This window comes from Pan paniscus, chromosome 16 (assembly GCF_029289425.2).
Source record: "Pan paniscus chromosome 16, NHGRI_mPanPan1-v2.0_pri, whole genome shotgun sequence".
Classification (NCBI taxonomy): domain Eukaryota; kingdom Metazoa; phylum Chordata; class Mammalia; order Primates; family Hominidae; genus Pan; species Pan paniscus.
Genome location: NC_073265.2, coordinates 9277269 through 9290204, shown reverse-complemented (window position 1 = coordinate 9290204; position 12936 = coordinate 9277269). Strand labels below are relative to the sequence as shown.

Below are 12936 nucleotides of genomic sequence, written 5' to 3'. Positions count from 1 at the left end.
AAAATGTGTTTTTAGGATGGGCGTGGTGGCTCACACCTGTAACCTAGCACTTTGGGAGGCTGAGGCAGGCACATCACCTGAGGTCAGGAGTTCAAGACCAGCCTGGCCAACATGGTGAAATCCCATCTCTACTAAAAATACAAAAAATTAGCCAGGCATGGTGGCGCATGCCTGTAATCCTAGCTACTTGGGAGGCTGAGGCAGGAGAATCACTTGAACCTGGCAGGCAGAGGTTGCAGTGAGCCAAGATGGCGCCACTGCACTATAGCCTGGGTGACAAGAGTGAAATTTCATCTCAAAACAAAAAAAGTATTTAATTCTTCTTCATTTAGTATCTAGAAGGCAAGTGTTTACCCAACTTCTGATGCAGAAACAGCTTTTCTTTCTGGCAAACATTTGGGTCCTGTTCATGTGCTGGGACCATCACACTAGGCCTGACTGCAGGATGCCGCCAGGCATGGAGACACCTGGCCCCCGGCCTCAGCCCTCCCTGGAGTCCCTGTCTGCACCTCCTGCTCTGTCCCATACCCCAACCTTTGTGATTTCCTGGCTGATGTCCCTACCATGGAGTGTCTGAGAGTGGGAGGCTCCTCATTAACAGAGGAGGTGGAATTAGTAAGGCCAGCCAGATTTTCCCTCTTTGAATGCAGATAGGGAAACGTGGAGAGAAGGATTCAGCCATTTTCAGGAGAAGATGCAGAACTGAAGCTGCGAGAATGGCCGTAGGCAGTCATGATGGAGCTGGACTTTAGACTTAGGAGAAAAAGCCATTGAGGAACTCAGGTGAGGTGTGCACCTGGGGGCAGTAGGGGTGTAATCCAGAGGGGAGGAAGCGGAGTGGCCGCCGCACACTAAGATAACCCCTTCTTCCTGCTGCCTGGGGCCCTCAGCGGCCTGGTTCAGGCACAGTTGCCACTCATGCTTTTCTCATAAGGCTCATCTACATACTGATCTGCATTCCTATGAGATTTCCCTTGTTTCCGTGTTTCTCCTTATGATAAAGGCCCTATCTCTGGAGGTAGCTGAAAAACTTCTCTGTTACCCAAATGGTGCAAGTAACACAACTGCCATATTTCCATGCAAGAGTCAGTGCAGAGGTAGCTTTGTCAAAGGGAGGTTCCCTTGCCTTTGGTGTAGATGGCAAGGCCTCATTGCACACTACAATGTTCTCACATCAGCCAGGTGTGGTGGCTCATGCCTGTAATCCCAGCACTTTGGGAGGCCGAGGCAGGCGGATCACGAGGTCAGGAGATCGAGACAATCCTGGCTAACATGGTGAAACCCTGTCTCTATTAAAAATACAAAAAATTAGCTGGGCATGGTGGCGGGCACCTGTAGTCCCAGGTACTCAGGAGGCTGAGGCAGGAGAATCGCTTGAACCTGGGAGGTAGAGGTTGCAGTGAGCTGAGATTGCACCATTGCACTTAAAAAAAAAGAAAATGAAAAAGAATGTTCTCACATCTCCTCTTTGGAGTTGAGTTCAATCTGGTCCCATGGGGGCAAGCTGCTTTTACACGAACAAATGACACACCTGCCAAAGTCTGTGCGTTTCCTCAGACTCATCTTCACAGCCTCCGTGTCACGGCCATGAAGCAAGTGTAGATGGCCGAGCCATCTTACGCTGAATGGACATTGGCTGTTCTTACTCTGACCTGTAGTGCAAGTCTGTAAAAATGTCCTTGCAAACTGAGACTGTGCAAAATGATCCTAATAATCAAAAGCATTGCTCCGGGACCTTTAACAAAATCTGTGAAAACATTTAAAAGTTCTCTTATTGTGGGTTATAAATGCATAGGGAAATTAAAAACTAGTAAAACTCCTACTTATATAGCATATCGTGATTTGAAACATTAGAAACTTTGAGAACTAAAGTGTTTTACTTGATTGTAAAAAAAAAAAAAGAAAAGAAAACACCATTCTAAGAAGAGTTTGAGCAGTGTGTGCCTTCTTAGCGCATCCCTTACAGTAGGGAGCGTGCATCTTTTCTAACCCTTGGCGACGTGTCATACTCCTTTCTGTGGGATCACCTCCTGCATTCTATTCCTTTTGTTTTCAGTGAGGCTTCCTATAATATGGAAAGTTTTTGCTGGAGTCACTTCTTCTGGGGTGTCTTCCTCCTCTTTGTCACAGCCACTTCCTTAATTCATGACAATAAATTCTCCTTCACTCAATTCCCTGGTTGCAGAACGGCAGTGTCAATGTTCCCAAGGTCAGCTATTTCTTTTGTAACTCTGCTTTCAACTCAGATCTCACTTCCACCAGGATCACTTTTTATTGATCTTTGCACTTTCATCTTTTCTGGCCAATCCCTCTTTTGATTACCCATTGTTGTCTTCACTGGAAGGTCTTGGCAACCTTGTTGAAAATCACTTGGCCCAAAACGTGAGGGTTTATTCCAGGACTCCCATTCCACCACCTTGGTCTATATGTTTAACCTATGGCAGAGTCATCTTCCTGAGTCTTGGCACATGGAGTCATTAAGAGCATGGGCTTTGGCCCCCTGCTTCTAACACCGTGTGATCTGTGCCATGTCAGTGTGTCTCTCTGAGCAATAGTTTCCTAATTTAGAAGCAACTCCCTAGAGGATGTTTTTGAAAATGAGAAAATCTGTGAAAAGCATTTCGTACTGTGCCTAGAAACACAGCAAATGCCGCCGGGCACGGTGGCTCACGCCAGTAATCCCAGCCCTTTGGGAAGCCAAGGCAGGCAAATCACCTGAGGTCGGGAGTTTGAGAACAGCCTGATCAACATGGAGAAACCCCGTGTCTACTAAAAAAATAAAAATAAAAAATAAAAAATTAGCTGGGCGTGGTGGCATGTGCCTGTAATCCCAGCTGCTTGGGAGGCTGAGGCAGGATAATTGCTTGAACCCTGGAGGTGGAGGGTTCAAGATGTCACCACCATGTGAGCCGAGACTGTGCCAGTGCACTCCAGCCTGGGCAACAAGAGCGAGCAAAACTCTGTCAAAAGAAAAAAAAAGAGAGAAGAAAGAAGAAAGAAAGAAAGAAAGAAAGAAGAAAGAAAGAAAGAAAGAAAGAAAGAAAAGACCATAGTAAATGCTCAATAAATCAGACTTCTTATTACTGAATCATTGATACCATAGGGCTACAGTTGGCCATTGTCAACAACTTTTCTCCCCCCTGCCTTTGAACACACCACTCAAGTTGCAGATGACAACTTTCATAACCTTTTCTCCCTAAAACACATGGTGCAATATTCGTTTTGGCTGTTTCATCAGAATGAGATATGTAAATTGTGATGACCCAAAGTGTGACTTATCCCAAAGTGAACCTCCCAAGAAAGACCTAGACAGGCTCTAACCCCAGGATAAGCAAGCTGGTAGTACCTGTCTCCTATTCCCCGTCGGGGAGGGATAGTGGCTCAGAAGCGTGACACTGTCATTAAGTTCTCTGGCATACAGACAGTTTTCCCTAGCTTTGAGGATGCCTGCTGACTTGCGGATTCTTGATGTCACCCCAGGTCGTGTCTGTTGTGATGGTGAACCTGGCAGTGATTGCCTAGAAGGGGGCGCTTGCCACCTGGCAGGAAACTACTATATGCTTAACCAAGTCAGCTCCATAACCCTCTGTCAAAACATGTAATTGTCAGGTCACTTCACGGACCAGGAAAATGATAGAATTGCCTAACAACACACAATTTTTACAAACTTTTTTTTTTTTAACCTCAATTTACAAACGAGTTCTCAGGAGTTCCTTCAGAGGTTAATTTAGAAGAGATTTGCAACTTTATGGTAGGTTTGAAGTTCCCCGTGCAGGGCAGTTTTGCCTTTGTACCAATCTACCATTATATAATCATAGGTGAAGTTTTATTTTTAGCTACATTCTATTTAATTGGACATTACTCAATCTAGATGATCAGTAGGAAGTTGCTTCCTTGCTGTTTTCCATCAAAAGACTAAAAATTTAAAGCCAACATCCCTTGATTCATTTTATTCCTTACCCATTTGGTTTAATCAGGAGCTATTTCTCACCCAGTTATGGAGAATTAAAGATCATATGGTATTTCTGGGCAAAACCTGGCTACTCTATAAAAAGTTTTTAATTGTCCTTAAATTGAAGATAAAATAGATTTTAAAAACAGTATTATAAAATCTATGTGGGGTACAAAAATTATATATAATAAAAATTTATGTTTGGGTGCAGTGGCTTGCATCTGTAATTCCAGCACTTTGGGAGGCTGAGACGGGACGATCACTTGAAGCCAGGAGTTTGAGACCAGCCTGAGAAAAATAGCAAGACCCCATCTCTAGAAAAATAAAACCAACTACCTGGACATGGTGGTGGATGCCTCTAGCCCCAGCCACTCAGGAGGCTGAGGTGGGAGGATCACTCGAGCCCAGGAGTTTGAGGCTGCAGCGAGCCATGGATGGAACCACTGCACTCAAGCTTGAGTGACAGAGTGAGACCCTGTCTCTAAGAAATAAATAATACCAACAACAAAAAAATATGTACAGACAACTTGGTTTAAGAAAGAAGAATGTGAGGCCGGCGCGGTAGCTCACGCCTCTAATCCCAGCACTTTGGGAGGCTGCGGCGGGTGGATCACCTGAGGTCAGGAGTTTGAGACCAGCCTGGCCAACATGGTGAAACTCTGTCTCTACTAAAAATACAAAAAATTATCTGGGCCTGGTGGCACCTGCCTGTAATCCCAGCTACTTTGGAGGCTGAGGGCAGGAGAATTGCTTGAACCCAGGAGGTGGAGGTTGCTGTGAGCTGAGATCACGCCTTTGCACTCCAGCCTGGACAACAAGAGCAAAACTCAGTCTTCAAAAACAAACAAACAAAAAAGCAACAACAAAACAAACCAACAAACAAAAAAGTCAGAGAAAGAAGAAGGTGAACCATACCTGAAAAGTCTTCTAAGAGGCTCTTCTTGCTCTCACCTCATTCCCCTTCCCAGCCCCCCGAGTCAGAGGAAATTCCTGTGCAGAATTATGTGATTATCATGCTCTTAATTTTATTTGTATCCACAAATAGTGCATTGCTTAGCTTTGCATGTTTTTAACCAATATAAATTCAAGCACACTACTTATATTGTTTGCAATTTCATTTCTTTCCTCAGCTAATTCCTGAGATTCACTGAGGTGTTGTGGGTTGGAGTAATTAACTCATTTTTTTTTTCTTAAATAGTAGTCCTTAAATTAATACATTGTAATACACCCACTCATTCAATTTTTGATGGCTATTTGGACTGTCTTCAGTGTTTTTTGCTTTCACATAAAGTGGGGCTATGTACACTCTTATATGTGACTCCTGACATATAAATTGCAAAATGTTTCTAGTTCATACATCTAGCTATGGATTCGCTTGCCCATAGGTTATGCACATTACCAAATTGCTGACCGTTATAACAATTACACTTGCACAAGCTGTACCCAGGGGACTGGCTGCTCGTGTTCTTGTTCATGCTTGACATTGTCATAGCTAGTCTGGGACGTGTGAAGCGATAGCACCCGTGGTTTCAGCTTGTGTTTCCCCAGGTACCTGTGAGGCTGAACATCTTTTCATGTGTTTATTTGTTTATTGACCTCGTGTGCTTTCTTTCTTCCTTTTTTTTTTTTTTTTTTTTTGAGACAGAGTCTCACTCTGTCACCCTGGCTGAAGTGCAGTGGCACAATCTCCACTCATTGCAACCTCCACCTCCCAGGTTCAAGCAATTCCCCTGCCTCCGCCTCCCAAGTAGCTGGGATTACAGGCACCCGCCACTATACCCGGCTAATTTTTGTATTTTTAGTAGAGACGGGGTTTCACCGTGTTGGCCAGGCTGGTCTCAAACTCCTGACCTCTGGTGATCCGGCCACCTTGGCTTCCCAAAGTGCTGGGATTACAGATGTGAGCCACTGCACCCGGCCCTCATGTGCTTTTGTTTTCCAGGAAATGCCTGACGTGTAAGGAGTTCTTTTGTATTCCGGGTGCTATATCCAGAATATATAAGATGGTGAGATATATCGGCCCCATTTTGTGGTATATGTATGTCTTCATGCCCCTTTGTAGATACATAACCTGTCATGTGATGTATACATTCATTCTCTGTTTGATGTCTTTTAATAATCAGAAGTTCTCAACTGCAATGTATGTGTCTCTTCAGGTAGAGTCTGTAGTGTGTGTGTGTGTGTGTGTGTGTGTGTGTGTGTGCATGTTTTGTCAACTTGTCCTCTGTCATAAATTTGTTCTCATACATGGTCTTTTAAAAGACTTACATTTTGCTCTTCACATTTAATTACCTTTAATCTACCTACCCCTCACTTTTAATGTGTGTGTGTGTGGTGAGAAGTAGAGATTCAGTTAATTTTTTTTAATCAAATGCAGCATTTATTTCCCAGTGGTCTGCAGCAATGACTGTGGTAAGTCGGGGTTCTGGGTATGGATGAGTCTGATTCTAGGCTATGCACTCTATTCCACTAGTCATGTTGTAAGTCCCTCATCAGTCTCCCTGCCTGGCTCTCCTACTTTGGGAATGTCAAAGACATCCTTGGCCGTTGCTGTTTTCTGTAATTTTAGAATCAGCTTGTCAAGATCAGGCATGTGGCTCATATCTGTAATCCCATCACTTTGGGAGACCGAAGTGGGAAGATTGCTTGAGGCTAGGAGTTCAAGACAAGCCTGGTAGCATAGCGAGATCTTGTCTCTACCAAAAATAAAAAATGTAGCCAGGCATGATGGCCGACGCTTGTGTTCCCAGCTACTCCGGAGAGTGAGGAGGGAGGATCACTTGAGCCTAGGAGGTCTAGGCTGCAGTGAGCCATGGTCATGCCACTACACTCCAGCCTGAACTACAGAGCAAGACCCTGTTTCAAAACAACAACAACAAACCCAGCTTCTCAAAATCTACATTAAAAAGAGAAAATTGCTGGAATTTTGATAGGCATTGCATTATATGTGTAGATCAATTTGGGAAAAATGGACATGTTTATGATATTGAGAACTCAAATTTACAAACATCTATTTATTGGGGTTTTAAAAAACATCTTTCAAAAAAGTGTTCTAACATTTTTCATAAAGATCTCAGACATCCTTTGTTAAAATTATTCCCGAGTATTTCTTATTTTTGAGTCTATTATATCTTCATAAAAAGCATGTTCTCTTTGTCACTGGTGTATAGAAACTGAATCAATTTTTGTATCTTGCTTTTCATTCCAGGAGCCTTGCTAAATGCTCTTGAATAATGTCAGTTTTGCTTGTTCCTTTTCATTCCTCAAATATTTTCTCCCTCTTTTGTTGCCTAAGTCCTCCAGCACAATTTTAAATAGTAATAGTAGTAATGGGTATTCTGCTCTTGTTATTCACCTTTAAAAAAAAGCGTTCAGCATTTTATATTATGTAAAATATTCTCTGTGGGGTTTTGATAAATTCACTTTTTCTAAACATTATAGAAATTTATTTTTCTGGTTTGTTGTTTTAATACATCAATTGATTTTATGATTTTATTCAATCTTCCCTTCCTAGAATGAACTCAAATTGATCAGGATGCATTATCTTTTACTGATGTTTGGGATTTGACTCTAATTTCCCTTTCTTATGCTGTTTGTCTGATTTTGGCTTCTTAAGGTTATGGTAACATTATAAAACAAATTGGAAGCACTCTCTTTCTCTAGAATTTGGAAATCCCAGAGTCTGAGTTTGGTAAATATTTGGAAGAGCTCAAATCATGTTTTCTCTTTGATGCAACACTTTTTTTTTTTTTTTTTGAGACAGAGTCTTACTCTGTCACCCAGACTGGAGTGTAATGGCACGATCTTGGCTCACTGCAACCTCTGCCTCCCAGGTTCAAGTAATTCTCCTGCCTCAGCCTCCCAAGTACCTGGGATTACAGGTGCCTGCCACCACACCTGTATTTTTAATAGAGGTGGGGTTTCGCCGTGTTGGCCAGGCTGGTCTTGAACTCCTGACCTCAGGTTATCCACCCACCGAGGCCTCCCAAAGTGCTGGGATTACAGACATGAGCCACCGTGCTCCACTGGTCTTTGATGGAAAACTTTTAACTACTGATCCAGTTACTTGAGAAATCATATAACTATTCATACTTTCTATGTCTTTTTTATTAACTGGCAACCTCTATTTTTCTATAATTGTGTATTTCCTTTAACTTTTCAAGTTTATTTAACTAAAGCTGTTGCTAATATCTTTTTACTTTTAAATCCCTGTAGGACAAGAGTTATATCATCTTTTCTATTTTTTTAAAAAAATTTCTTCCAGCAATTGATATGTCCAAGGCATAAACCAGGCATGGGCATAGACCAGGAGCCAGGCTGGGATGAGCAAGCAGTTTCTTCATTTCTAGCTGGTATGAGATGGATACCACCAGCCAGGCCCCTCTCTTCCCAGGTCAGGGGCACCTTTTCCATTTCTCATGTTTCTTTGTGTCTTCTTTTATTTTTCCTTATTCAATATAGACAGATTTTCTTTCTCATTAGTCTTTCAAAAGAACTAACTTTTGCCTTTTGTTTTGCTTTGTTTTTTGAGACAGAGTTTTGCCCTGTTGCCTGGCTGGAGTGCAATCACAGCTCACTGCAACCTTGACCTTTCAGGCTCTAGTGACCCTCCCACCTCAGCCACCTCCCACCGAGAAGCTGGAAATACAAGTGCACCATTACGCCTGGCTAATTTTGTGTGTGTGTGGGTGGGTGGGTATAGATGGGCTTTTGCTATGTTGCCCGGGCTGGTCTTGGAACTCCTGGCCTCAAGTGATCCACTTGCTTCAGCCTCCCAAAGTGCTGGGATTACAGGTGTGAGCCACTGTGCCTGGCCTATTGTGTTATTATATTCTATTTCATGGATTTCCACTCTTTTCTACTTCATTTTTTTCTATTTTTGTCAGTTTGATTCTGCTGTTAGTTTTCTGCTTTCTTGATTTAATTCTGCAGCTCATTAATATTTAATCTTCTTTTCTAATATAACCATGTAACACTGTAAATGTTACTCTAAGAATTGATTTAGCTACATCCGACAAGTTTGATATGTGATTTTTATTATAATTTAGTTCTAAATATTTTCTAATTTTCATTGATTTATTATTTTATGAGTTATTTAGAAGAGTATTTTATACTTTCCAAATATATGTGGTTTGTCTAGCTATCTTTTTGTAACAATGGCATTTTGTGGTGGCCAATGTGATTTGTATGATAGCAACCTTTTGAAATTTGTTGAGACTAGCTTATTGCCCACTATTTGGTCAATAAATGTATTTTTGTGCTTGAAAAGAATAAGTACTTTATAGTAGTTAGGTATTTTATACATGTCCTTCAAGTCAACCTTTTACATTTTTTTATTCAAATGCTCTATTGCCTGGTTATTTATTTTTATCTCTTTGATCTATCATCACTGAAAAAGGTATGTTAACACCTATTACTACGTTCCATTTATCCATTTCTCCCTGTAATGAGGCTAACTTGGCTTAATATATTTTGAGGCTATGTTATTAATTACATGTAAGTTTACAGTTATTATACCTTTTTGGTTTATTTGGATATCTTTGCATTATTTAACGATCCTCTTTCTCTCTTGTGATGCTTTTTGTTTTCAAAATATATTTGTTCTGATTTTTTGTTCGTTTGTTTTATTGAGATGGAGTCTCACTCTGTTGCCCAGGCTGGAGTGCAGTTCACTGCAACCTCTGCCTTCCAGGTTCAAGCGACTGTTGTGCCTCAGCCTCCCAAGTAGCTGGGACTACAGGCATGCACCACCATGCCTGGCTAATTTTTGTATTTTTAGCAGAGGTGGGGTTTCACCATGTTGGCCAGGCTGGTCTCGAACTCCTGACCTCAAGTTATCCACCCGCTTCAGCCTCCCAAAGTGCTGGGATTACAGGCATAAGCCACCATGGTTCTGATATTAATACAGCTATTTCAGCTAATATAAATGGCCCTGTCACTTTGTGCTCCAATTTCCCTATCTATCTCTAAAATGGGTAGAATAATAAGACCGACCTCACAAGGTTATTCATTCATTCATTTGTTCATCAACTTAATGCATATTTATTAAGCACCCACTATATGTCAGGAATTGTTTCATGCTTGAGAGAAACAGTTGCAAACAAAAATCTCTGTCTTCGTGGAACTTAGGTTTCAGTATGGATTATTGTTAGAATTAATTGAGTTAATATTAATACATAAAGTGTTTAGAATAATACCTGGCCCATAGTGAGTATCTATTATAATTATTATTACTTTTCCCCATGTTTATTCCTAATATGTATATGTCAGTATATGTTGTTGTATTTTGGATATATTCCTTAAATTGCATATAGCTGGATTTTGTTATTTAACCAGTCGGATATTCTTTAGCATTTAATTTATCATTAGTTTGGCACATTTATTCCATTTCCATTTATCTTCTTTTGTTGCTGTTGTTGAGACAGAGTCTCACTCTGTCACCCAGGCTGTAGTGCAATGGCAAGATCTCAGCTCACCGCAACCTTCACCTCCCAGGTTCAAGTGATTCTTCCACCTCAGTAGCTGAGGACTCTTCCACCGAGTAGCTGAGATTACAGGCATGTGCCACCACGCCTGGCTAATTTTTTGTATTTTTAGTAGAGATGGGGTTTTGCTATGCTGGTCAGGCTAATCTCGAACCCCTGGCCTCAAGTGATTTTCCTGCCATAGCCTCTCAAAGTTCTGGGATTATAGGCATGAGCCACCATGCCCAGTCCCATTTATCATTATTATTAATAAATTTGGATTGATTTTTACTATTTTCCTTAAGCTTTCTTGGTTTCTTCTCTTTCTTTTGGACTATTTGTTTGTTATTCTGTATATATTTCCCCTATAACAATTAGGAAGTTATACATCTTTATTTTTTCCTTGAGTGACTACTACTCCAGTTACTGCTGTTTCATAACAAACATCCCCTAGTCAGTGGCATAAAATAATAAGAATTAGTGGCTCACTGATGGTGCAGATCAGGAATTTGGACAGGCAGGGCCCAGTGGGGATGACTGGTCTTCTCTGTTGTCTGGAGCCATAGCTGGGAATACCTGAAAGGCTGGGGCCAGAATCATCAAGAGGCATCTTCACTCACACCTGCCCTGCAGGCGGGACTGACAGGCTCGGCTCAGCTGGGGCTGGCCACCAGAGCTCCTACATGGACCTTCCTGTAGGGCTTGGCTTTTCACAGCACAGCAGCAGGGTTCCAGGAGACAGTGACCCTAGAAGAAGAGGGCAGTGCATTGCTTTCTCAACCCAGAAGTCTTCACAACATCATTCCACCACATCCTTTGACGACAAGAAAATCAGAGTCTAGCCCAGGCTCAAGGCAAAGGGAATTAGACTCCACTTTTGGAAGGACAGGTCAGATGAGAAATATTGTTGCAGCTATCTTTGGAAAACAAAGTCTGGCACAATTACCTTAGAAATTCCACCCTAACTTATTAAAACCTAAAGTTCACATCTTTATTTTCATCCTAAACAACACAACTCAGTTTTTCTGAATTTTGTGCTGTGATTAATTTGCCACCTATTTTGATTTTACCTTTGATCTTGTAGTTTTAAAATCTCACAGTGTTGTTGTTTTACAAATGAATATTTATATTGTATGACATTTAATACTTCTTTTGTTCTTCAATTCATATATCTCTGACCATCTATTAGAAATTCCTTTAGTTACGGTCTGTAGGTGAGAAAATTGCTCAGTGGTAGATTTGAAAATATCTTTATTTCTTCTTTGTTTTGAGAGACATTTGTTCCAGTGTATAAAATTCCCTCTGCACATAGATGATATTATGTTACTGTCTAGGAGTAGGCTCCTTTTAATTTATTCTGTGTGGGATTCATTGGTTTTCCTCATCCCGTGGCTTGTGGTCTTTAATCAATTCTGGAAAATTCTCAGAATTATCTTTTAAAATATTGCCTTGATCTCATTTTCTCTCTCCTTTTCTTCCTGAACTCTGATATGTTAATACTTCTCCTGGTTTCCAGCTATATCTTGGCTCGTCTTTTACATGTCCTATTTCTTCATGTTTTTGTAATACATTCTGAATAATTTCTTCAGATCCAAGTCTCAGGTCACAAATTCTCTAGCCTAATGTTAAACTTTATTTTTAGTTTCTATATTTTTTATTTCTACAAATTTGATTAGATTCTTTTTCAGACCTGATTGTTTAATAAAGTCTCTTGCTCCTTATTTGTATATTCAGTTCTTTTAGTTCTTTAAACATAATACGCTGGTCTTTTTTTAATTTCAAATTTTTGTGGGTACATAGTAGGTGTATGAGCTGGTCTATTTATTTATTTATTTATTTATTTTTTTAGATGAAGTCTTGCTCTGTTGCCCAAGCTGGAGTGCAATGGCGTAATCTCAGCTCACGGCAATCTCTGCTTCCCGGGTTCAAGCGATTCTCCTGCCTCAGCCTCCGAGTAGCTGGGACTACAGGCACCCGCCACCACACCCGGCTAATTTTTGCATTTTTAGTAGAGACAGGGATTCACTGCATTGGCCAGGCTGGTCTCGAACTCCTGACCTCGTGATCCACCCGCCTTGTCCTCCCAAAGTTCTGGGATTACGGGCGTGAGCCACTGTGCCTGGCCGAGCTGGTCTACTTTTAATTCCAGGTCTGATTTGCCCAATGTATGAATTTTTGCATGTCTAACTTTTCTGTTATCCACAGGAATGATTTGATGCCTGCCTCTCTGGGTCCTTCTGCCGCCGAGCACCAGGGCACTGTCATCAGCCAGAGATGAAATTAAGCTGAATCCTCAACTTGAGGTTTTTCTGACCACCTGGGTAATTCAAATTCGAGCTGAAAACTCTCCTGAGGGCTGGCTGGTGATCATGAATTATCAGCAGGAATGTTTTTCCATTCTATTCAGTGCTCAGGATTGATGCGGCTAGTCCTACGGCCAGTGGGTACATTTCCAGTCCACCGGGACACCCCAGGAAAAGCTCCTCCCTGTCCCGCAGGGCTGGAGAGGCTGTGTCCCAG

General features: G+C 41.4%; 1 non-coding gene across 1 annotated transcript; it reads right to left on the bottom strand.

The window, feature by feature from the left end:
• Window positions 1–8220: 8220 nt before the first annotated feature.
• Window positions 8221–8355, bottom strand: LOC112437341 (small nucleolar RNA SNORA48). Its single transcript, XR_003025964.1, has one exon. It is a non-coding gene; the product is annotated as a small nucleolar RNA SNORA48 (small nucleolar RNA).
• Between the last annotated feature and the right edge of the window lie 4581 nt (window positions 8356–12936).